Source organism: Oryctolagus cuniculus, chromosome 4, assembly GCF_964237555.1.
Source record: "Oryctolagus cuniculus chromosome 4, mOryCun1.1, whole genome shotgun sequence".
In the NCBI taxonomy this organism is placed as follows: Eukaryota; Metazoa; Chordata; class Mammalia; order Lagomorpha; family Leporidae; genus Oryctolagus; species Oryctolagus cuniculus.
This window is the reverse complement of record NC_091435.1, coordinates 13,360,532-13,386,964: the sequence shown is the minus strand read 5'-3', so window position 1 is coordinate 13,386,964 and position 26,433 is coordinate 13,360,532. Positions and strand designations below refer to the sequence as shown.

Sequence of the window (26,433 nt, the reverse complement as noted above, 5' to 3'; positions counted from 1 at the left end):
ACCACCCCTTTCTGCTCATGACATAACAACTCTCCACCCAATTCTCTTCCCTGGCCTCTGAGTGTGCCTTGTATTTTCCTGCCAAGCCGCTGGCTAACAACCTTGGGAAGAGGAGTGGAGCAGAGGATCCAAAATTCTATTTATTTCAAATTCTGAGTTTCCATACTTGGGGTGGGGAACACACCAGAAACCAGAATTAGTGGGTCAGATTTCATGGCAGGTGTATGGGGCAGGATGGAGGCAGGGCAAAGTTCTGATGTCAATGGAAACCCAGAATTTCCATACAGGATTCTGTAAACATGTGCATTTTTATGAAAAACAAAATCCAGAAAGAAAAAGATGAGAATTTCTCTTGCACTCTCAAAGGCTCACCAGAGGCGATGTTGTCCGAGAAACACGGCACAGAAACGACCACTGTCCCCCCAGCAGGAAAGAGATGCTCACAGGGGAAGCTGGGAGGGAGGAGGATACATAGCCCGCCCACCACCTACCACCACCCACCCCAAGGAGGCGGCAGGATGGTGTATTCCTGAGAATCACTCACAGCTCTCTCCCTACAGCCAAATGATATTTGAAAAGCTCATCAGCTCAGCAGGTGTTCAGATGCACAAGCAGTCACAAAAAAACAGTTCCGGGGCTGGGGAAAATCTCATCCTGTTGTTCTAAAAACCTTCAGGCTGCTGAGACAGGAGAACATCAAGACAGCACATGGGGAGAGGAAACATATTTCAGATACAGCAGTGTGGCAGAGCTGCTGATACAGGAAGTGTCCAGGTGGGCACACAATAATCTCACCCCAGGTACATTCAGCCCTTACAAGCACATGGCTCCAGAGCCCACATCTGCCTGCACCTGCAGTGTGACCCTGGCTAAGTGGCTCACCCTCACTCACAGGCCTCTGGTTTCTCTTCTGGCAACGCGGAGATGATAATTCAAGCTGACCCTACTAGGGCTGTTGTGCGGTCACTGAGAAAATGTACCTTGCCCAGCCCTAAGACCCAGTAAATGCCTGCCTAGGTACAGCATGTGATATCCACCAGAGCTCTTGTTTCTTTGGCACTGGAGTACAAACAGAAGATGACAAGAGACAGATGGAACCAACCTCCAATCCATACCACAGCTGATGCCAAAAGAGAGTGACAAGTAACAGGGTCATGGTACAGAAAGTGGCCAGAGTCTGTAATCCACATGGAGTTCCATGACCATGTCTGTCTCCCATGCTGCTGTCCCTCTCCCAGCTGTCCCAGGGTCCTCAGAGCTCAGATGATCACTGTGGCTGAAAGCCTGGCTCAGAAGGCTCAGCTGACACTTGGTCTTGCCCTGGACTGACTGGCTAGCTGGGGTAAGTTACAGAATTCTAAACTCCTAAAATCCCAATAGACATGCACATTTAACAGAGATTTTCTCCTCTGTTTAACAAGGATAATAATGGTGTCCAGCTAATGAGACGAAGGATTAATACATGCAAAGTGCTAGAAGCAAGGCTTGTCCTAGGGGACTCAACAGACATCATTTTCTGAGCATGTTTGCATCATCATGATGGTAATTGATCTGATTCCCTCCCCAAACAAATGCAAGGATTCTTCTGCAGCCTTCATTGCATCACTGGACCCTGGAACCAATGATGCTGTGGTCTGGCCAAGGTCTTAGGAAGCAAGAAAAATGCTGGAGAGTTTCAGGCATTTGCTGGAGTTTTACCACTCTGTCAGCTTCCAAGAACTGGTTACGTACAGAATACTGTTTACTGAGTAGCCCCCTATTGGGTCTCAGGTTTATTTAACATTAATTTTTTTGTCCATAGAATCATGTGTAGGTCAATGACTTCTTGGCAGGTGCTGGAAAATGGTTGGCTCCCATCAATCTATGGTAAACCTTTAGCAAGGACACACGAGGAAGCAATTGGAAGTGGAGAGAAAGTAGCAGGAAAGACAACCCAGGACAGCCTGAGAACTATGAATGAGCCAAGAACTGAAGCGACAATTAAATCAGTGGCCGGCAATGTCTACAAGGTGTGGATGAAGGTCTGTAAAGTCTCCACTTTCCTTTCTTCAGTCATCCTGGCTGCTTCCTCACATCATTGGTGACTTGGAGAATATTAAAAAAACAAAAGTGCACTCAATGGAAAGTAATCTTCTTTTTAAAAAAGAGATTTTTTTACTTATTTGAAAGACAGAGTTACAGAGAGGCAGAGGCAGAGAGAGAGAGAGAGAGAGAGAGAGAGAGAAAGTCTTCCATCTGCTGGTTCACTCCCCAAATGGCAGCAACGGCAGGAGCTGGGCCTGTCCAAAGCTAGGAGCCAGGAGCTTCCTCCAGGTCTCCCATGTGAGTGCAGGGGCCCAAGGACATAGACCATCATCTATGGCTTTCCCAGGCCATAGCAGAGAGCTGGATCAGAAGTGAAGGAGCTGGGACTCCAACCAGCGCCCATATGGGTTGGTGGCACTGTAGGAGGTGGCTTTACCAGCTATGCCACAGCACTGGCCCCTGGAAGGTAATCTTAAGAACCTGGGCTCCAGGGTCAGAGTACCACATTCAAATCTTGATTCCCTCAAGTATTAGCTACTCTGTGGCTCAGATTTCTCATCTGTAAGATGGGACAGCAGTAGCTAACAGGTGAGTGAGGATTACATGAATGAATACATCCCAAGGTCTTAGGAAAGTGGCAGACCTACAACAAGCACCCACAAACCTCAGCCATGTAGTACCTGCAACCCAGGAGCCCTGCCGGGGAAACCTGCTTCCGTGAAACTCAATGGCAACAAGGAGAACTAGCCGACCACAAGCCAGGGAAATGGAAAGACAACTGTCAACCAGCAGAATAACAAGATTCACATCACAGCCACTCCACATTCACAGGCACTCCAAAAAGTTAGCAGAGAATATAATTAACAGATTTCATTTGGTGCAAAATTTTGGAAATCCATGAAGGTTTTTTTTTTTTTCATAATATGCATACTTCATGACCTTTTTGAAGAACCCTCATGTGAATGGATTTCAAAACAGTTTTGTTTCAAAATTAGCTTACCTTCTAATTCCATTTTCCATACAATTTTTTATGTTTATTTATTTATTGTCATCTACTTGCAAGGCAGAGTGAGAGAGAGAAAGAGAGAGATCTTCCATCCTTTGGTTCACTCCCCAAATGACCAGGGCTGGGCCAGGCAGAAGCCAAGAGCCAGAAACTCCATGGAAACATCCATGTCTCCCACATGGATGACATAGGCCCAAGCATTTGGGCCATCATCCACGGCCTCCCAGGACACATTAGCAGGAAGCTGGATTCACAAGCAGAGGAGCCGAGACTGGACCTGCCACTCTGATATGGGATGCAAGTGTCATAAGTGCTGATTTGACCTACTGCACAACAACACTGGCACCTTTCATAAACTGCCTAAGGTACCCTCATACAAGGGGTGTGGCAGTGTTCTCTGAATCTCATCTTCCTCGCCAGCTCCTTGAAGTTTAGCTCCTTCACAAGATGATTGTGAGAAATGAGAACACACCAGGTAGCACTAAATAAATATTCTATGTCATCATCCCTTCCCCTTCATGGGGGTGCAAAAAATGTACTTTTGGGAAAGAACGTCACCCACCCATCTCCCAGCCCCTAGGACACCCTGAGAGCCCACGGCCACCTACGACTAGTGAGACTTCCCTGCCATCAGGCAGGTCACCCACCTGCTTCACCGGGACAGCACTCCCAGGCCTCTCACTGCTTAGATGTCAGCCGATTTTCCACCACAGGCCCTGAGAACAGGAGTCGCAGTAGGTCAAATCCAGCAGAAAGAAGGGGGCCAAGCCCTCGATTTTAGAGTTCTCAACAAAGACTGACTCTAGCCAAAAGTTGGGGGGAATATTTGACAGCCACTTCACGGGGAGCATGTGCACCAGTAGCAAGCCGGGCCAGGGCAGGTCATCTTTCTATAAACATTTGAAGGATGAAGAGCGGGTCCATGTCAAAAACAATGCCTCCAACGGCTGCACGCTGCTTGCTTACCCAGCTTTTTCCTTCTTCAGACAAATGATAAAACATCAGCACTTCTGAATATAAATCATTCTCAATTAAGACATTTCTGCGGGAGAGCACTTTTGGCAGGACAAACCAAGTATTTGCCACTGTTCCCCGGCTTGGATCTTTCAAGGTTGGCAGGGCGATTTATTTTTGTTGATTAAACAAAGTACAAATGGAAAGGGCCTAGAAATTGATTAGTCAATTAAACTCGATGATTCTCAACAAGGAAATGTGCATTATTAGCTTTGCCAGAGTTATAAAAATGCCTCCCAGCTTAACTGCCGTTTTCAGGATTTACTCCATGGATAGTTGTGCAGACAGAAAGGTTAAATAAGGACTAGATTATGCAAAATTTGCCTTCTGTTTGCTCGAATGGAAGGAAGAGAAAGGACTAAGGGCTTGGGCCATTTCAGAAAGAGTATCCACACTGCACGTGTAATTCTTGCAACAATGATCTGGGTAGAAGGAGGGAGCTGCTGTCACTTACTCTGTGTGTGCTTGTTCCTTAGTAAATTACAGATTCCCTAACAGGGGACAATTTGTTGAGATGACAACAATGGTAAATATCCCGATTCTTCATTTTCTCTTTTCATTTTCCAAGGGGATGAGCGTCCAGACAGGCAGTGAACCAGATGACGGGTGTCAGAGGCTTTTGCAAAATGGACCAATACACTGAGAGGGCATCATGAGCCTCTGTTGGTACAGTACAAAGTTCTTCTTAATTGCCACCAGGAGGTCAAGATCACAACTGCAATAAAGACACTGATGATAGCCATAAACCCAGGGCAGCAGAATGCGGATGCTTTCCAGTGGTCAGAGCATGAATGCTGCGGACTGTTATGCATTTCTAAACTTGATTGTACATAATTGTTAATCACTGACCCATTCTCCAACCCTCCTGGGCTGGAACATGTTGCTAAGCAACCAATTTTGCTCTAGATACTTTCTGAAAGCTAGGGAGGCAACAAGCAAGTGTCAAGTAAGTAAACACTAACCATGAGAGACAGGTTCAAACAAATAAGGGATGCCCGGCATCCTTACGGCACGTCCATCTCATGTCCTTTCTTAACGTAGACACGCATTTCCCGTGCCTTACAACTGAGCAAATAAGCTATCTTAGCTTGAACTGCAGGAAATTGCCCTTTTGGGAGCTCAATTTGGCAATTCATATAATTTGACCTAATAACTTAAAAGAGAAAGGTTTCCACAGACTACAAAATAGAAAAACTATTTTCTTCCACTAGGATAATCACAATTGTGCTTTGCATCAATAAGATCTCATTTACTGAGTCCACATATTTCTTTGCAAATGAATAAGAAGTCACATTTATTTTGCCACTTTAGAGTATTACAAACTGATTTGACTGTGGTTTGTACAATACCCACATGTTCCTTGGCTTTGCAAATGCTCCAAGCCACAGGGAACGGGGCGAAATGTATCGTTGCTAATTTGAGATCAGGAACAACACTGGACATCTTTAAGCAGATGATGGAACTGCCCAGTGCATGAAAGAAGTGCATTAGGAGAAAGGAGCAGGGCCGGCGGGGCGGCTGGAATTGTGGAATGTGCTGCTGTTCCTGGGCAGCAAGGGAAATCTAATTCTCCTCCGTGTCCACAGGCAAAACGAGCAAGAGACACAGAGCAGCCCTGGGTCCACTCCCAGAACAGGGAGTTCGGAACCTCTGCTTGGAGCCCTCAGTGATGACCAGCTCAGGCGGTGCATTCAGATAGAAGATTAACTTCACTGGGAAAGAATTAGTTAAAAAATTATTAGGTGAAAGGAGAACTCACTGTGAGATTTAAAGTTAGATTTATGCTCTATGGAACAGGTATGAATACTTAAGCAATTATAATTTCTAGTGATCAAAATTCACTGTAATTGGGATTATTAAGTCACAATTTATAAATGAGACACATAAACACCTCACATTGGACAAGTGGAAAATTGTCTTAAGAAGATAATATTGGGGGGCCAGCATTGTGGCATGGCAGGTAAAGCTGCTTCCAGCATCTCATATGGGTGCCAGTTGGTGCCCAGGCTGCTCTACTTCTGAACCAGCTCTCTGCTAATGGCCTGGGAAAGCAGTGGAGGATGGCCCAAGTGCCATCACGGGAGACCCCAATGAAGCTCCTGCTTTGTCCTGGCCCACCCCTGGTTGTTGAAGACATCTGGGGAGTGAACCAGTCAATAGAAGATCTCTGTCTCTCTGTCTCTATCTCTCTCTCTAACTGACTTCCAAATAAATAAGTACATCTTTAAGGAAAAAAAAAAGGAAGAAGACAATATCATTTATCACCTATTCTCAGATGTTCTATTCAAAAATAACCAGACTTCCTGTTTAGTCTAGATTTACTTTATTACATGCTTGTAATTAAGACATTTTTTAAAAACAAACAATACATAAACACAAAAAGTTAAAAATGAAAGTTCTCTCTTCAGTCCACTCATTGTATTCCCCAGATAAAACCATCAATTCATTTGCTTACTTTTTATAAAATATGGATATGTCACATTCATATCTTAGCACCTTGTTTTTCTCACTCAATGTTACCAAATAGAAGCTAGTGTTTTGTCTTGTTTTGCTTTGTTTAGTTTTGTTTATTTGAAAGGCAGAATTATAGAAAGAAACATGGAAAGACAAAGAGATCTTTCATCAACTACTGTACTCCGCAAATGGCTACAACAGTCAAGTCTGGACCAGGCCAAAGCCAGAAGTCAGTAACTCCACCCTGGTATCTCATGTGAATGGCAAGGGTCCAAGCACTTGGGCCATCTTCTGCTGCTTTCACAGGTGCATTGGCAGAGAGCTGGATCAGAAGCAGAGCAGAGACCAACACTGTGGCATAGGGGGTAAAGCAAGCACCTGCAGTGCCAGCATCCCATTTGGGTGCCGGTTCAAGTCCCAGTTGCTCCACCCTTGATCCAGCTCTCTGTATTGGCCAGGGAAAGCCCAAGTCCCTGGGCCCCTGCACCCACATTGGAGACCCAGAAGAAGCTCTTGGCTCCTGGCTTCTGATTGGCCCAGCTCCGGCCATTACAACCATTTGGGGAGTAAACCCCAGTGGATGGAAGATCTCTCTCTCTCTCTCTCCCCCTGCCTCTGTCTCTGCCTCTCTGTAACTCTGCCTTTCAAATAAATAAATAAATCTTTATTAAAAAAAAAAAAAAAAAAGAGGGAGAAGAGGAGGAGCAGCCAGGACTCAAACTGTTGCTCATATGGGATGCTAGCATAGCAGGCAGCAGCTTCACTTGCTGAGCCACAGTGCTGGCCCCCAGAAGCTAGCTTTGAATTGAGTCCTCTGGAGTAATCAATATCCACCTGTCATTTTGTCCACAGCTTCAAAACAAAGTTTTTAGACAGTAAGAGTCAAGGTTACCATAAGCATGATCAATTTTACTCATGTCACCAAAAACTCCAAGGTATACAGCTAGAAAGCCAAGAAAGAGTATGGAAATGTTTCAACCCCATAAGTCTAGCCAAAAAATTCAGTACAACACAAATGGGGTGCCCAAGAGGCAGCTCATTAGCACCTCAAATACAGGACTTAAGTTGGAGTCCAAAAGAGTAATGACTATATCACACACATACAAAAAAGATAAATGATATCCAGAAACACCAAAGACTAAATAAAAATCAAGAGTCAACTACTAAATTAGGTCTGAAATTCACTGCTATGCATTGCACTAGGAAAGGAATGTTATTTCAACGGGGACATTCCTCACCACCTATCAAGAAAAGCTGTGGGTCTGCTAAGAGCCTGCAACTGTTGAGACATAGCACAGCACTAGGACCAGAAGTGTGGAGTGCGCAAGTTGGATTCCCATTTCTCCAGCTTGGGAATGACTGGGCCATATTAGAGGGGTGAGTGTGTGTTTCACTTAAGGGGGCGGCTGCAGAGCTGAATTCTGAAGATCATAGTTTAAAAGTTAACAAATAGACTTTTAAAATTCACGTTCCCTCTCCAGACATCAGTTTTTTGTCCGTAAAATGAGAAGACTTAACTTGACTAAGCTATAACATGATTTATCCCTGTGATTATGTTTGATTAGAACTATGTGGATGAACAGGGATTAGATGGATAGAAGATGGATGGATGGATACACATGATGGATAAATGTCTTAGATGGATAAATGGGTGGGTGGGTAGATGATTGGATGGTGTACATACACATAAATGGAAAATGTGATGAATGAAACTGAGTGGATGGATGGCAGACAGAAGGATGGACAGAAGGACGGACACGTGGATAGATGGATGGATGGATGGATGGATGGGTGGATAGATGGGTAGATGGATGGATGGATGGATGGGTGGATAGATGGGTGGATGGATGGATGGATGGGTGGGTGGGTGGATGGATGGATGGGTGGGTGGGTAGATATGCATGATGGATAAATGTTCTGGATGGATAAATGGGTGAGTGGATGGGTGGGTGGATGGTGGATATACATACTGATGGATAAATGTGATTAATGAGACTGGATGGATAGATGGTGGACAAAAGGATGGACAGGACAGACGAGTGGATGGACGGATGAATGGATGGATGGATACAAATGATGAGTAAATGTGATGAATGGAAGCGGATGGATGATGGACAGAGGAAGGATGGATGGGTGGACAGATGGATGGATACATAGACTCATGGATTGATAAATGGAATAAATGGATGAGTGACAATTGGATGATAGATGGATGGATGGAAGGATGGGTGGATGGTCAGAAGAATGGATGGGTAGATGATACACACATATGGATAAAAGTGATGAATGGAAGTGGATAGGTGGACAGATGGAAGGGAACTATGGTCTGCTGTTGTGGGACTGCAACGGCTTGTGCTAATTGTTAGAACTGATGATTGTAGACCAACTGACATCATGATGATAGCCTGGGATTGGCCACGATGAGAAATTTTACACTACAGAAATCAGCAAACAGTACAAATCAAGACTTCTGTATTCAATCTAGGAAGCCGATTTACTAATGATTTACTAACAAAGAGGAAGGAAAAGAAGAGGAGAAAGGAGACAAGAGGACAGTACCTCTAAAGACAAGATCCCCCAAAGTCTCTCCCTGAAACACCATTCTCCACAGGGACTCCACCTCTTCCAACTAAACCACCCCTGATGTCTGTCTTCCATCTCTGAGATGCTCCTACCAGTGATCTCACCTCTCTGCACCCTCTTTGGCCACACATACAATATAGCATGGCCACTGTCCACTTGGTCAGATCCACTGAATTGCAGCTATTTCCAGGATGGCAACTGTGCATTTTAGCTCTTGGTTGCTTAATACCCAGCACAAAGACAGGCACACAGTCAGCATCCAATCAATATATTTTGAATTAAAGCAGCAGCTTTTACCTGCAGGGCACAGCAAAAGCATTTGCTGTTAAAAGCTTCAGTCTCAAAGAGTTGCACTTATTCTACCCCAGTCATCACTGGGCAGTAGCACCTTTTTTCTTCTTTCCAAGACTTAAGCTTTTTAGGTCCACTTTCCTCTAGCCTGTGGTTTCCCATTAAATTAGGTAACCTACATTTGTCACAAAACAGTGCAGTGTGTCACTGACCCACTTTGTGTCATTTCTTTGCTAGTCAATGACATCCACATGTCACTGTGAATTGCATTTTTAACTAAGGAATTAAATATATTTGTCTGGGATTTATCCAAGCGAGCTCTGAGAGCATCAGGATTCGCCCGCAGGTTTCATCGCCTCATCCACTCCAGTGGCTGTGAGCAAATTGCTTAAGTGATCTTTTCCTCAGTTACCCAATCAATTAAATGCAACAGAGGACTAGGAAGAGCACACCTGGGAAGCCACCACCCTGCCCTGTGCCAGTCAAGGCAGGAACACCAGCAGAGACCTCAGCAGGGCAATGTCACCACACCGAGAGTTATCAGCCTTGGCAAGAAGGGAAGAAGGGGGCTTAGTCTCCTCAAGCTGCCATAACAAGGTAGCTTAAACAACAGACATTTATTTTCTCATTACCCTGGAGGCTGAAGCCCATGACCAAGGCGCAGCCAGCACTGGTGTCTGGGGCTGCCTTTCTTCTTCACTTACAGACAACTATATTTTCTCTCATTCCTCCATGGCCTTTCCTTTGTGTACAGCCAAATAGAGAGACAGAGACAGGATCTAGTGTCTCCTCCTCTTCTTATGTCACCAGTCCTATAGGACTGGGGCCCTATTCCTATGGCCTTATTTAACCTTAACTATCTTTTTAAATGCTCTATCTCAGTACAGTCACATTGGAGGTTAGGACTTCAACACACTAGTTTGAGTTGGGTTGGGACCCTATTTCTATAACCTTATTTAACCTTAACTATCTTTTTAAATGCCCTATCTCAGTACAGTCACAATGGAGGTTAGGACTTCAACACACTAGTTTGAGTCGAGGAGACAATTCAGTCCATCACAGAAGGAAACCACTGAGCACCTCGTGGTTACTAATCCCATTCCCACTAAGGAAGGAAAGCTCTCTACAATCCTGGAAGGAAAAGTATAGAAGGAAAAAAGTTAGTCCTCCATCTTGGGTTCAATTGTGTCCCCTAAGAATTCATATTGAAGTGCCTGTGCTGTGGCACAGCAGGTTAACGCCCTGGCCTGAAGCACCAGTGTCCCATGTGGGTGCCAATTCAAGCCCCAGCTGCTCCACTTCTGATCCAGCTCTCTGCTGTGACCTGGGAAAGCAGTGGAGGATGGCTCAAGTCCGTGGGCCCCTGCACCCATGTGGGAGACCTGGAGGAAGCTCCTGGCTCCTGTCTTCAGATCAGCATAGCTCCAGCGGTTGTGGCCAACTGGGGAGTGAACCATCGGATGGAAGACCTGTCTCTCTCTCTCTCTCTCTCTCTCTATGACTCTCCTCCCTCTGTGTAACTCTGACTTTCAAATAAATAAATAAATCTTAAAAAAAAAAAAAAAAGAATTCATGTTGAAGTCATAACCCCCAGTACTTCAGAATGTGACCTTATTTGGAAATAGGATTGTGGCTGACATCGTTAGGGTCACACTGGAGTGATATAGGCCCTGAATCCATTATGACTGCAGTCCTTTAAAAGGAGATGGTTAGACACAGGCACACACACAGGGAGGGTGAAGATGGAAGGCAGAGATTGGGGTGACACAAGGAACTCCAAGAATCTCCAGCAAAGCACCTGAAGCCAGGGGAAGAGACCTTAGCAGGAACCAGCACTGACCCACAGACACCCAGATCTTGCAATTCTAGCCTCCTGAACCATAAATTGCTGTTGTTTAAGCCACCGAGCCTATAATACTTTGTTACAAAGAATTAGTCCTAGCAAACTAATACAACCTCTCTCAACGCCTCCTCACTGGCTTCTCCCAGAGAGGAAGCAGATGCCTTCTAGTTGCTGAGATTGGGAGAGGACACATGCTGCCCAGAACCTTCCGGACTCTCTCTTTTGGAAGCTGACCATGCTCAGGACTCACCCAGTCCTTCTCTGCCTATTTCTGGGCTAGCCGGGCTTACCAGTGGGGAGGGGTGGTGAGCACATCCATCTGGCCCCACTTCCACGCCTGTTCTCCAACACGAGGTGTCTGTAATAACACCGATATTTTCATGCCCATCTGTCTGGATTCTGTGTTAAATTCATCAGTTGGCTCTAAACTCTGGGAGGAGAAGGAGGTGATTAATTAACACCCCACAGAACCCCACAGTGACCTTTATTCATATAATCCCATCACCACAGTCTTACAATGTCCCCACTGCGGTCCAATGCAAAAGACAGTAGCTGAGGCTCCTGAGGGTTTTTGCCTCATGGTCTGAATGTGTCCCTAAATTTCAGGTCTTGGAAACTTAATCCCCAAATTCACATGCTGATATTTGGAGACAATGCCTTCGGAGGTCATTAGGATGAGAGAAGGTTGGTAGAGCAGGGCCCAGGATGGGACAGGTGACTGTGTAAGAAGAGGAAAAGGGACCTGACGCACTATGGATGTCCTCCGTCATGGTATCATGCAGCACGAACAGCCTCACCAGATGCTGGCACTATGCTTTGGGCCTTCCCATCCTCCAGAACAGTGAACTAAGTGAACTTCTTTCCTTTATAAATTACCCAGTCCTGGGCATTTTCTTATAGCAACAGAAAATAAACTGAAATATTTGGCCCTAATCATAGGGGAAGCCAAGAGTCCAACCCAGGTCCCCTAACAGCAGATCCTACATTCTTCCAATAAAATCACTGCTCTGATTTATTACAGGAGGGCAAATATTCAAGAAGGAGAGGAGAGAGACAGCTTTTTGATAAAAGTCCTAAGTAAATACGTAAATCCATTTTTCATTACTCTAACAAAATCCTAGAGGCAAAGTACCTTGTTAAAGAAAAGAATTCCACTCTGGCTCCCAGTTCTGGAGGTACAGGGCTAGAGGACTCATCTGGTAATGGCATTCTTGCTGGCAGACCACCAAAGTGATATGGAGCATGACGTGGCAACAGACAGGAAGTGCGTGTGTCTCTATGCACCTGTCTGGTTTGGTTCTCTCCTTATAAAGCCACTAAGATTCAATCATGGAGGCTCCACCTTAATGACCTTACCTAACATTAATCATTTCCCAAAGACCTCATCTCCAAACACCATAGTCGGAGTAAATTTCCAAGCTCTCAACAACATTAACATAGGACTTTGGCGATTTAAACTCCTATATGAGTCAAGGGCATAGGAGAAGACAAAGCAAATTCAAACCATAGCAGTGGAATAGAAGAGAAAATCCAGTTAGTTACTAGAGACAGCTAATCAAACTAAGTAGGCCTAGGCTCTTCCAAGCTAAACAGTGCTCAGCTACCTATTATACTAATCAAGAAGCAGTTTTTCCATATTGGAAGAAGTCCTGCATATTTTTGGCTTATTAAAGAGGCTGTTTCAAGTACAATCCTATCAGGCTAGAAGCTATTTTGACTTGGACAATGTTCATTGTCTTGTAAACTACAATGAGCTATCACTAGAATAATATCATGGCAATTAACCACTGCCCACGATAGACCCATCCCATTTTCCTCTCCCTCCCTTGTCTTCTTTGTAGCTGACAATAGTCTATTCTTGCTGATGGCAGTCCAGCTGAGGTAACTTCACAGTTAAAGAGGTGGGAGGATTCTGAAATGCACTGGCCTCTTAAGAAACTCTCCTAGCCCCACCCCCCCACCCCCCACCCCCACTGCAGGAAAAGCAGGTAAAGCCACCTCCTGCAGTGCCAGCTGCTCCACTTCAGATCCAGCTCTCTGCTATGGCCTGGGAAAGCAGTAGCAGATGGCCCAAGTTCTTGGGCCCCTGAACCCACATGGGAGACCTGGAAGAAGCTCCTGGCTCCTGGCTTCAGATCGGCTCATCTCTGGCTATTGCTGCCATCTGGGAAGTGAACCAGCAGATGGAAGACCTCTCTCTCTGCCTCTGCCTCTCTGTAACTCTACCTTTCAAATAAATAAATAAATCATTAAAAAAAAAAAAAAAAGAAAGAAACTCTTCTAGGTCTGAACTATGGAGAACACCACCATTTGTTTTTGAGTCAATAACTTACCTGACAGGGGTAATGGGAAGATCCAGACAAACTGGTAGTAAAATTTAATTGAGATTGATTCCAACTTCTATACATAAATTAAATAGAATCAACAACACAAGAACAGTTGAGCGGGGGGCTGGTACAAAAGTGATTGGACTGAAAGCTAATGGACAACAGTGTCACGTAGCTACAAAATAAGGAAAGGGGAAAATGCATGCTTTAAAAGCTCAGAAAGGATCTAGAACAACGAAGGGTAGTAGTCAAAGCATAATAGGACTACTGAGATAAGTTATGCAAAACAACCCCACTTCATGGGGGTCTTTGACAATCTGAAGTACAACCCAGAAAACAAGCCACAAGGATCTTTGGTAGCATATAAAAACAAAGTCCAAGGAATATTGATGTAGGACAGGCGGTAACAAGGAGTGGCTGAGGACTCAACTGCCCAAACGCCACCCACTTCCATGCCAATCCAACATGGCTACAGGCTCAGCACACCCACTCCCCATCATGCACCTGAGTCTCACTTCCCATCATACACCAGACACCATGATACTTCTTAGATCCCAATATGTGCTTTTCAGTTACATGTACTCAGACACTCTCCTAGAGATTACCACAATGTGCAAGGCAGCCCTGTCCCAAACTCCTCCTCCACTGAATATTCAATTAGGCCCTGCCCTGGGTACCATCGCTATACTATGAAAGGACAACCCTGGCCGGCGCCGCGGCTCACTAGGCTAATCCTCCACCTGCGGCGCCAGCACACCTGGTTCTATCTAGTCCCAGTCAGGGCACTGGATTCTGTCCTGGTCGCTCTTCTTCCTGTCCAGCTCTCTGCTGTGGGCCAGGAGTGCAGTGGAGGAGTACTTGGGCCCTGCACCCGCATGGGAGACCAGGAGAAGCACCTGGCTCCTGGCTTTGGATCAGCGCGGTGCGCCGGCTGCAGTGGCCATTGGGGGGTGAACCAATGGAAGGAAGACCTTTCTCTCTGTCTCTCTCTCACTGTCCACTCTGCCTGTCAAAAAAAATAAAATAAAATAAAATAAATAAAATAAAATAAAAGGACAACCCTGAATCTTGTAAACTGCAATACTCATTTTCTCTTGCGGTTGTTGGCACTCTTGCCTGAGTGTGCACTGTCCCTTTAAATAAATCTAGATTTCCTGCACGCCTTTAACTACATTTCCTCCTTGAATTCTTACACATGTGGAGGCAAAAACCTGGAACAAGTCACAAGTCGAGGTGGGGTGGGGACAACAACAATATGAGTCAGAGGAAATGTCAAAGTTTAACCTGGAAATAGAGACACGGGTGATGAGGGAGGGAGGGAGGGAGGGAGTTCAGGTCTGCTGACCTGGAAGTTGCAGGCCGCCATATGTAATTGTACTCTCCTACTTGTCAATCAAAACACCACCTTTCCAGAGATACTCTGCTTCATCCAGGACCTAAGAGGGATACCATGAAAACATAGATACTGAGCTCCACGTGGAACCTGTGGAGATACCATATAATTGCCGGGAGGCTTCACGCCTGTAGCATCACCACCCCAACCTCATAAAAGAGGCCAACACCTAGGAGGGGCTCTCATCTACCACAGATCAAGGCTGGAGGTGCTGCCAGGTGCACTTCCTCTCTCCCCTCCTCCTTTCAGGCAATCTTCTGGCCCAAGGCACTCTCCCCTCTCATGATGGGTATTTCTCAGTACAGGGCAACCCTTGCTCACATGGGCCTATGTGTTCACTCTGTCACCTTTTGAATAAAATTTGTTGCCACTTTTTGCACCTTGTCTGCACTTAGACTGCTTCTCTCTGTGCAAGGCAAGGGTCTGGAGTAGAAATTAATTTACCCCATGCCCACATCACAGGAAGACATGGCAGTAATCCTCAGATACTTGCAGGATCATAAGATAACTGGTGAAGTTCACTAGAAAAGGGATTTTAACTCAATCTAAGCTAAAATCAGAGCTGCTTTCAATAATGGACAGAGTTCCATCACCAGATGAAGGGGGGAGGCCCAGACAAAGACCCATCAGTCAGTTCCTGCTTTAAGAAGAAAGTATGCAGCAAGGACCATCATGGCCTTCTCAGCTCAACAATGAAATCTATCCCAGACACAAGGGTGCAGTCAGTACCTCCTGGAGCCATGGCTCCTTGCTAGGGGACATGTCATTAATCCCTTGATTAATGTCTTGACTCATGCCACTCCTGACACCAAATGGATGGGGTTTCTCCTCACACCAACCAATTCTCCAACTCTCTGCTGACACTAACTACCAAGAATTAGCACAGATCCCACAGATTATGGGGCTCAGTTCCACAACCAGGACACTCACACTTCTGCTTGGCTGACTATAAATCCAAGGGCTCCATGACCCTCTTCAGGGTCAACATTTGCTGGAATGGCTCACAGAACTCAGGAAACATGTACTTCCTATTGCAGGTGCATCATAAAGGATACAACTCAGGAAAAGCCAAATGTCAGAGATGAAGAGGGCAAGGGACAGGGGAGGGTCCCAAGCATCCATGCATGTGCTCTTCCAGCCTCAGCACCTACTATCAACCGAGAGCTCTTCAAAGCCCTGTGTCAAGTTCCATTACACAGTCAAGTCTGGATAAACCTCTGGCCAAGAGTGATTAACTCAATCTCCAGCCCCAGCCCCTCCCCCTCCCTGGAGGAAAGACTAGAGCTGAAACTTTCTTTTATTTTATTTAAAAAAAAAGATTTATTTTATTTATTTTAAAGACAGAGTTACAGAGAGAGGTAGAGACAGAGAGAGTCCTCCATCCGCTGGTTCACTCCCCAGATGGCCACAATGGCCGGAGCTGCATCAATCCGAAGCCAGGAGCCAGGAGTTTCTTCCAGGTCTCCCACATGGGTGCAGGGCCTTGGGCCATCCTCTACTGTTTTCCAGGCCATAGCAGAGAGCTGGATCGGAAGAGGAGCAGCCAGGGCTAGAACCAGAACCGGTGCCCATATGGGATGCCAGCGCTTCAGGCCAGGGCTTTAACCCGCTGCACCACAGCGCCAGCCGGCTGGAGCAGTAAGTTTCAACCCTTCCAAGACCTGGTTTGGTTCCTCTAGAGACCAGCCCCCACTCCAAAGCCACCCAGGGGCTCCCAGCCATTAGCATAGAAAAGAAAGACAGTTGGACAACCTACTAGTAGTTGCTTTTAGGCAATTCTAGGAATTTAATTATTTACCTTCTGCAAAAGGTTATAACAGCTCTGGTTCCAAAAAATAAATAAATAAATAAATAAATCCCTCCTAAGATTCCAATGGTGTTAGGAACCCTGTCCCAGGAAATGGGATGAAAAAATTCTGTCTTGCACTAATCTAATATCCAACTTCTCATCACCTGAGCTAGTCAGCCTGGCACAAGGAAATCAAGAAAGGGCCTTCTCTACCTCTCTCTCTCTCTCTCTCTCTCTCTGGAGGAGGAGAGATAGACACAGAGAGCTCCCTTCCATTGTTCACTCCCCAAGTGCCACAAAAGGCTGGGGCTGAGTTCCAGCCACCCCAGGAGCTAGCAACACAATCTAGGTCTCTCATTTAAGTGGCAGAGACCAAATGGCTTAAACTGTCACATCGCCTTCCAGGGTATGCATTAACAGAAAGCTGGGGTCAGGAGCTGGAGCCAGGCACATGGATAAGCGACAGGTATTTTTATCACTAGGCTACATGCATGACCAGGAAGTGCTTATTTTTCAGTTACCAGGCTAGGCCACCTTGTTTTGTTTCTGTGTGTTGATGGCTTCTCGTGGGCGCAGAAGCACAACAGAAGGGTGATGCAATCCGCAAGCTGACATTCAGGGACACACCCACCTGCCACCCATGTGCATCTGGTGCTGTGAACTCAGGCTTGCCAGTCCTCAACTAAACCTGAAGCATCCCCAACCTAAGGCTGAAAACATACTGAGAGGCTTTGGCAGTGAGTCAGAATACTCCCAGACCATACTAACTACTGAATGACAACAATAATGGATACCACTTCTTGAGCAGGTACTGTGCCAGACACTACACATCTACCGTCTGTAACCATCACTGTCTAACTGGTAATGAAGAAGTTATACCTGTCTTACAGATGCTCAGACACGAAGTACGCTGCCCCAGGTAAAAGAAGACACGAACCCAGGTCCATCTGGCTCCCAACCTCACACCACACCACGATGCCTCCCCCCCCCGCTCCTCCCAAGATGTCTCCCGATTCATGTTTAGAAAGCAGGAAGCTTTTTATAAACATAAGTGAACATAAGCAGACCAAAACCAGCAGGCTCCGAAGCAAAGGGTGCCATCGTCCCAGTAACCCTGGGACCAAACAGCCTCCCTGTCCTTTGTCTGATGAAGTCTGAGGTCTCGAAAGCAGTTGCACCCCACCCTTCAACACGGAAGATTCCGTGTGTAAAAAGCAGAGTGGGTCTGATGCCAAGAAGTTGGAGCCGGTTTATTTTAGTCTCAATGTTAAGACAGCCAGCACCAGGTTGAGACTGAGAAATGCTCCTTCTAATTAAAACTTTATTTTCAAACACATGTCACAGTTTCAACATGGTGAGACTCATTTCTCGCTATAAGGATTTCTAAGAGGAGAAGCAGCTGCTCCTGCTGACGGTCTCTTGCATTCATTTTGGGATACCCAGAGGCTCCCAAGAAACAGAGATCCAGTGTAACACCCAGAGAAGGAGAATAGGAGGCCAGAATTGTGGGCCTGCTTCCTGAAGAATTCTAAGAAAGGCACTAGAAGTAGCTGTCATGCAAAGCATTTTTCTTTTTATTTATTCTACTTACTTGAAAGGCAGAGTTATAGGGAGAGAGGGAGAGAAAGAGAGAGACCTTCCATCTGCTGATTCACTCCCCAGATGGCCACAATAGCCAGGGCTGGGCCAGGCTGAAGTCAAGTGCCAGAAGCTTCATCCTGGTCTCCATATAGGTGTAGGGGACCAAGCACTTGGGATATCTTCTGCTGTTTTCCCAGGAGTATTAGCAGGGAGCTGGATTGGAAGTGGAGCTGCCCCAGACTCGAACTGGCACCCATGTAGGATGCCAGCATCGGCTTAACCTGCTGCGCCACTACACCAGCCCCCATGCAAAGTCACTGAATTGCAGCAAACAAGTAGAACACTAAGAATCATTTCCAAAGCTGTGGCTTCCCAAGGAGGAAGTTCTTGTCATCGCTTATAGAGGCAGGTGCAAGTTCCCACTGGTGCAGTTCAGACACATGCGCCAACATTGGTGGCAGGCTAGCGTAATAAGGATTAAGCTCCTCCAGGGTCAGAGAGCTTAATGTTAAAATGAAGTGAAGAATGACCTCTAAATACTTTTTGAATCATCTGTGCAGGTGTTGCCCTGGCAATGAAGTCTGGACCAGTTCAGGGTGGCAGGGGATTGCATCTCTCCCTGGAATGCAACTGAAAACCTGAAGAACAACTTGGGTGAACATCAGGTGTTTGGGAGGCTTTCAAGTCTTGAAGCAGAAATGAGTCACAACAAAGACTTTTTAGCTGTTTGGGGCATTAGCTGGTTAACAGATGCACTAGGGAGGTTTGCAAAATCAAAAATGAGGAGAGATGGTTGTATAGCCAGTGGATACCGCAAAGCAGCAGCCTGGCAAACCTGGACATAGGACCAGAGACAATGTCCCTTGTCCCCTTCTGGTGGGAAAGCAGAGTTCAGCATGAGAACTCCCAAGCAAATCAACGCAGCCTTGGAGAAAGGGAGTGAACCAGGGCATTACAGATCCCTGGCGGTCCTGAAGAAGGAGTCAGAAACCCACTGCCAGGGACTGAATGTTTGTGTTCCCCTCCCCAAAATTCGAATATTGAATCCTCATGCCCGATGTGATGGTTTGAAAAGGTAGGACCTTGGGGAGGTTATTAGGCCATGAGGGTTGGGATCCTTGGGTATGGGATTAGTTCCCTTATGAAGGTTTCAGGACTCCCCTGCCCTTCCACCACATCAGGGCACAGCAAGAGTTAGTTACTGATGAGCAGGAAGCAGGCCCTCGACAGACACAAACCTGCCGGCATCCTGATCTTGGGCTTCCCCGCCTCCAGAACTGTGCTGTTGCTAAGCCCTGTTCTGCTACGGCAGTCCAAACAGACTAAGACATCTACCAAGAACACCGTGTCCCAACCACTTGTCACTCTCTGTGTCCCCTACTGCACAACATAAAGAGGCTGCCAGCACGCAGACAGTGCACACACCCACAGGTGTGAGCTCAGCACATCAACACATCCACACCTACAGGCTGAACTCAGGCCAGGGAGCCGGCTCTGTGGGTGGCCTCCAAACCCAGCCCACTCTCTGGCCAGGGACTTCACTAAAATAGCAGCTCTTAAGGAAAGTGAAAACCATAGAAAGGAATAAAAAGACAGGATTTGAGGAAGTGCAAAGAAGCAGAGTATGTGGGCTTCAAACTCTTCACCCACCACTTCCCTGCTGGGTAAAGTACTCAGTAGAGCTCAGCTATCAAAACCCACCCCCCCATCCAGAGCAAAGTGCAGGCTCTCATCCCAGATTCCTGCTCACCCCTGAAGGAGACCCTACAGAGTGTTCAGGACCTCGACCCCAGCCATCGTCATTTTCTCATCCCAAGACTCCTCACATGTGACTGATGCTATGGTCTGAATGTTTGTGTCCTTTGCTCCCCCTTAATCCACACACACACACACACACTGTCGCTCCCCCTCTTCGTGGAGGAACGACACAGGACCCTGAGCTGTTCTTTCGTCTGCTCGGCCCTCCCCGGGTTTGCTGCTGGTTCTTCCCGGGTTGGCTACTATCCCTTCCACCTCCGTGGAAGGGCAGTTCCCCCTGGCCGCATTCCCCACTTCCGCAGGGGAGCGGCACACCGCTGGCCGGCTTTCTCGGGGGCTGCACGGGTTCCCTTAGATGTTCCCCATAGATGTTCCTGATACATGCCGTCTCTCTCCTCCTTTATAGTCCTCCTCCGCCAATCCCAACTCGGCTGAGTACGCTGCTCTCCAATCAGGAGCAAGTCCTACAGTTAATTGGTTGAACTGGAGGCAGCTGTGCGGAAGCTGTTTACTTCTCTCCCAGCGCCATATTGTGGGAGAGCAGATGCATAGAATAAGTCCTAATTCGAGCAACTCAGTCTAGTCCGGATTGCTCCCCACACACACACACACACAAAATACCTATGTTGAAATCCTCACCTCCAAAGTGATGGTATTAGGAAGTGTGCCTTGGGGAGTGATTAGGTCTCAAGGGTGCAGCACTCACAAAGGGGTTCAGTGCCCTCATAAGGCAAAAGCCGCCAGGTGATAGTGCTTCTGTAGACAGAAAAGAGACCTCAAGGAGTCAGTAGATTGTGTGCACTTCATAGGTTGATCTTGCGAATAGCACCAACCATGGGACAATAAATCCACAGAGAATTAAGAGCAAGTCCAGAGAGGCAGGTGGCCGTCCCAGAAGCCAGGCCACTCCTCATGCAGATTCTAAGTGGTCCTAGGGAAGGAGCCCCCAGGCATTTCCCAGTCACTGGCCATTTTCATCCTCAGTTCTTTTTTTTTTTGCCAGGCAGAGTTAGACAGTGAGATAGAGAGACAGAGAGAGAGTTATAGACAGTGAGAGAGAGACAGAGAAAAAGGTCTTCCTTCCGTTGGTTCACACCCCTAATGGCCGCTTCCACTGGCACTGCACTGATTGGAAGCCAGGAGCAAGGTACTTCCTCCCGGTCTCCCATGTGGGTGCAGGGACCCAAGCACTTGGGCCATCCTCCACTGCCCTCCCGAGCCACAGCAGAGAGCTGGACTAGAAGAGGAGCAACCAGGTCTAGTACTCTGCGCCCCAACCGGGACTAGAACCCAGGGTGCCGGCGCCACAGGTGGAGGATTAGCCATGTGGACCATGGCGCCGGCCCATCCTCGGTTCTATTAAGACACAGAATATGCAATCACTCGGTTGCCAAGAGAGTACACGGGTGGGTGAGTGCTTGTAAGTCACTGTTACACTGCTAGGGTTCAAAAGTGTCCCCCAAAAGTTGATATGCTGGAAACTTAATCCTCAATGCACTAGGGGATTAGAGGAGGCCACGAGGCTGCAGCCATCAGCATGGCCTTAGTGGCTTTCTAAGAGCAGGAGGGACCTGAGATAGTGCACCTGCTCTGTCTCTCCATGAGATGCCCACCTCCACGTTAGGATACAGCAAGGAGGCCCTCATCAGAGGCCGAGCAGATGCTGGTGCCATGCTCTAGACTTGCAGCCTCCAGAACCATAAACCAAAGAAGCCTCTCTTCCTTATAAATTACCCCATCTGTGGTATTACGTTTTAGCAACAGAAAATGAGCTAGCACAAGCATTTCTAGGAGCCAGTAAGATTCAGATGGTAATCCTGAGACAAAGAAATGCAAACAGGGGCCAATGTTTGGTGCAGTGGACTAAGCTGCCATTTGTGATATGGGCATCCCATAGCAGAGCACCGGTTTCAGTCGCTCCTCCAGTTCCAATCCAACTTCCTGCTAATGCTTCTGGGAAGCAGCAGATGATAGTCCAAGTGCTTAGGCCTCTGCCACCCACGTGGGAGACTCAGATGGAGTTTCTGGCTCCTGGTTTCATCCTGGCCCAACCCTGGCTGCTGTGGCAATTTGGGGAATGAACCAGCAGATAGAAGGTTCTTCCTCTCTGCTTACCCCCTTCCCCCCACCCCAGTCATTCTGCTTTCCAAATAAATCTTAAGAAAGGAAGGAAGGGAGGGAGGGAGGGAGAGAAGAACTGGAAATATTTAATGTCATTTTGGCCTGAGAGCGTGAAGATACTCATGGGAGACAGACAGAACCCAAAGGCAAGCTCTGGGATGAAAAATTAAGATTGAGACCTGGAATCTCAAACTTCCCAAGACCAGATTATCTCTGCTGAGCTGGACTCCAGTAGCAGCCATTGCATCAGGAACCTATAAGCAGCACTTGTTTCCCCAGAGACAGCCTAGCCTATGCAGACAGCATACTCCTGAAGTGACAGGCATTTGCACGGTTTGTGTCCCAGGGACACGGCACTGTGCCAACAACTCCAAAAGCACCAGCAGCTAATGGAGTGCAAACCCTGGGGCAAATGCTGACCTAAGCACCCTTGTGGATCAGAACACAGGTACCTGAGAAGTGGATGCTACTGTTATCCCCACTTGGCAAACGAGGAAACCAAGGCACAAGGAGGGCAAGGTGACCTGGCTTGAGCCCTTCAGTTTAGCTCTGCACTGCAGCCTAACCAGGCATGGGTTCACAACACCAGGTTCTCTGATTCCAAGGGACCATCTTTGGGAACATGACCTGGTCCCAACACAGGTCCAGGAATAAGGTGCACACCAATGAGTGGGAATCCATAGCACACTCCACCCCACCACCACCACCTGCTGGTTCACGATTCCATACTTTGCTCACCCACAATCAACCATGAACTGCAGAGAGAGATGCTCTAGGCACCTGTTAACCTGCCATGGCTTCTGGAAGACCAGGAGCCTCCACCATCCAGCAGGAACCCAAAGCATCTTCCACTCTGGATCATTTCTGGGGAAAAAAAAACCCTCACCCTCTGACAGCAGGCCAGTGGCTCCTGAGAAACTCCCCAAGGTCCCTCTGAAACCAGCTGTGCCCCATCACCTAGCCACCAATAAGGCTGACATTCAGAGCCACCAGCAGAAGTAAGCACCCTACTGTTCTGGGTTGTCCTTCAGGGTCAGATCACAGGACACCAGCAGAGCGTGGCAGCTCAGGCAGCTGGGGCCTCCTTGAGCAGCAAGATCAATTAAGTGCTTCATTGACCTTGGACATATATTCTGTGTCCTGAGGCCCTGCTCTGGGCTCAGCTGCATTTCTTAAGCATCCAGCGTTGCACTTGACTGCTCTTTGGTAGCCACTGCCCAATCAGCCATTGCAATGGGCTCAGCAGCCAGGCCCAGGACTTCCTGCTCCCACGACTCTGGCTCAGAGGAGAGCAGTAAGGGCTGCCTTTCCTGATGGGGCACCCAAGGACATGAAAGCCCAGTGGTCTCTTATTTGGGGAAGTCATAGGGCAGAAGTACTTTGTGCCAGGTTGCCTTGTCCACAGCCCGAGACCTAACAGGACGCACATCACGGCTCAGCAGGTGTCCCAGGGGGCAGCACTAAGACCCCTCTGCTGAAGGGGCCCTCCTCCCCAGGGCCATGGCAGCCCCAGCCTGAGTCAGGAAAGGACAGGCAGTCACCCTGGTGGAGATACCGTCTGAGTCCATTTTTGGCTCCTGCTGAAACAGGACACCACAGACTGGGAAATTTATAAAGCAAGGGAATGCATCTCACAGTTCTAGAGACTGGATGTCCAGTACAAAGTGAGGCGTTTGGTAACAGCCTGGGGGCTACTTCATCCCACGGCAGAAGGCATCACACAGTGAGAAGGCAGGAAACAGCAGAGGAGCTCACCTTGGTAACAACCCACTCCCCTGATGGCCACAATTAAGCCATTCACAAGGATGGATCCCCCAACCTAATATTTCACCATCACGTTGAAAATTAAAATTCAACATGAGGTTTGGGGGTCACTCGAACCATAGCCTACCAGGCGCCACAGCCATGGGTAGGGCTTTCCCCGGAGGCAAGGACAGCTGGGTCCAGCAGCTTCGAGCCTTCAAACCAGACTCATGACAGACACTCAGAGTCTGGAAAGGGGGCTGTTGGAACACATGCCTGACCTTCATGCATGCTAAGTGGCCGCCCATCGGTTTTCATCAGGATGACAATGGGCAAACCAGGTGGTAAGTCCTGATTGGTCCAGCCCAGGCAGGTGTTAGAAACCCAGGGAGATGTTGGCCCCAGGAAGACACCTGGAGATGTCTGAAACCACTTGTGGGCCTGCCAGAGTCCAGTGGGAGAGCCCTATGGTGCCCTGCAACCAAGAGTCACCCAGGCACTCGGTCAGTGGCACCATGGCTGCCAAGTCTGGGCTAAGCTATGTGTAAGCTCTGATTTTCCTTTGCCCAAAACAAGGGTTTTCAGTCCCATGTCCCCAGCATAGGGAGAGTGTGGAGCAGAGTTCAGTTGCTGAGATGTGTTTAAATGCTGGGCACGGGCTGAGAACTGCACCCCAGAGATTTTTGCAGTCGGTCCTCACAACTACCCATGCCCATTTCACAGGCTGGGAAACTGAGGCACAGAAAGATCTCATGCTACCTAGAAGAGGAGCTGGAATTGAATACAGCAGCCTGACTGCCACATGTTCATACAAAATTACATGCATGTTCTGCATCATGGATGGACAGGAAACAGGAAAAGGAAGGACAAGAGGAGGGCAGGGGAGGGGCAGAAAAGGGAGAGGGGGAGGGAAGGGCATAGGTACAAGAGGGGACTTGAGAAATTTCACAGAAATGGAACTAAAAGTTCATTTTGATGGGGAAAAAAACTGAAATTCATGCATGCAAGGGTCTCTTAAAAAGCTCAAGGAAATGTGTATTATTAAAAAACTACGAGGCCGGCACCATGGCGCAGTAAGTTAATCCTCCACCTGCGGCACCAGCATCCCATATGGGCACCTGCTTTAGTCCTGGCTGCTCCTCTTCCAGTCCAGCTCTCTGCTATGGCCTGGGAAAGCAGTAGAAGATGGCCCAAGTCCTTGGGCCCCTGCACCCATGTGGGAGACCAGGAAGAAGCTCCTGGCTCCTGGCTCCTGGCTTTGGATTGGTGCAGCTCCAACCATTGCAGCCTTTTGGGGAGTGAACCAACGGAAGGAAAACTTTTCTCTGTCTCTCCCTCTCACTGTCTGTAACTCTAACTCTTAAATAAAAAATAAATAAAATCTAAAAAAAAAAAAAAAAAACTATCTGTGAGTTTCAAAAGGTTTTGCACCAAAATAAGTTTAGCTTTTATCCCATTTTCCCTCCAACTTTTTAAGGTATGAGAAAAAAGATAGCAAAGAGTACTCTCGTGTAAACAACAGCTGCTTACAAGTGGTGAGATGCTGGTTAGCTCTGGTTTTCCTCCCTGCCTTCCTGTAGTTTCTACCTTCTCTCCACTGAAAATGCCATTTATAATCAGAAAAGGAGTAATGAACCAAACAGGACACCTGCTGACCCTACACTCCCAGACTGCCCTGAGCACCAGGCAACGATCAGGTAATAATAAACACTGTACTGAGGAAAGAGGTGGACAGGAGGAGATGCACGGGTCACGACAGCCTCGATGACAGTGCAGCCAGTCCCTGGGGGCCATGCTCACTGCACACCTGCGGTAAAGACACTGTCCTGACTCTGGGACAGCTCACCTGCCCCACGTCCATCTCCTGGCAGAAAGATCCAGAGAGAGAGAGAGAGCCAGGGAGATGCGAGGTCAAAGCCCTGCCTTTCCTGGCTGCTTGTTCCACACCGAGAATGTTCAAAGATGATTTCCAGAAAAATACAGTTTCCAGATCATTAAAATTTTCTTCCAACAGTTTTATTTACTGGTTAGGAATGAGAGGAAAAAGAATTTCTGATCCAGGGCTTAATGTGAAAGTTTATTTTAAGAAAGCAAGGAGAAGTATTCTAGAGTTCACAAAAAAGTTGAGTTTTCCAATTTTTTTCCTTAAAAAACTACATGCACATTATTTTTCACTCTCCATTTGCAGTCCCTTCCACCATAAAACCTTACACTCTGCAGAGATACTCATTATTGAGGGAGTCTTTTCTGTTGTTATTTTTGTTAACTGATAGAAAGCAGGTCGTTTTTACCTTCTGGCTATGTTTGGGGTCATGGTGAGACCCTCTCTAACTCCACTTTGTATAAAATGACTCCATGGCTTCACAGTCATAACAAATTCTTGCAGGTATCCTAAAGTGTCAGGAAGAATCTCTAAAGTTTCAGGTATCAAATCCCAAAAATGTGGAAATTCAAGATACCCAAACAATACCATTGAGTAAGACAAAGAATAAAATGAATTTTGGC

General features: G+C 47.2%; 1 protein-coding gene across 14 annotated transcripts in view; it reads right to left on the bottom strand.

Moving 5' to 3' along the window:
* Positions 1–26,433, bottom strand: part of TIAM1 (TIAM Rac1 associated GEF 1) — a 445,843-nt gene that overhangs the window by 344,112 nt on the left and 75,298 nt on the right. For 2 of the 14 annotated variants that reach the window (XM_051819217.2, XM_070071883.1), the window contains exon 3: positions 11,507–11,646. The exons of 9 other annotated variants lie outside the window; for them this stretch is intronic. The gene's annotated coding sequence lies outside the window, so the exon portion shown is untranslated. Of the gene's footprint in view, positions 1–3,678; positions 3,748–11,506; positions 11,647–20,703; positions 20,821–26,433 lie in introns of those variants that run through there. 3 more of the 14 variants (XM_051819218.2, XM_051819219.2, XM_070071885.1) reach the window with 3 other exon arrangements.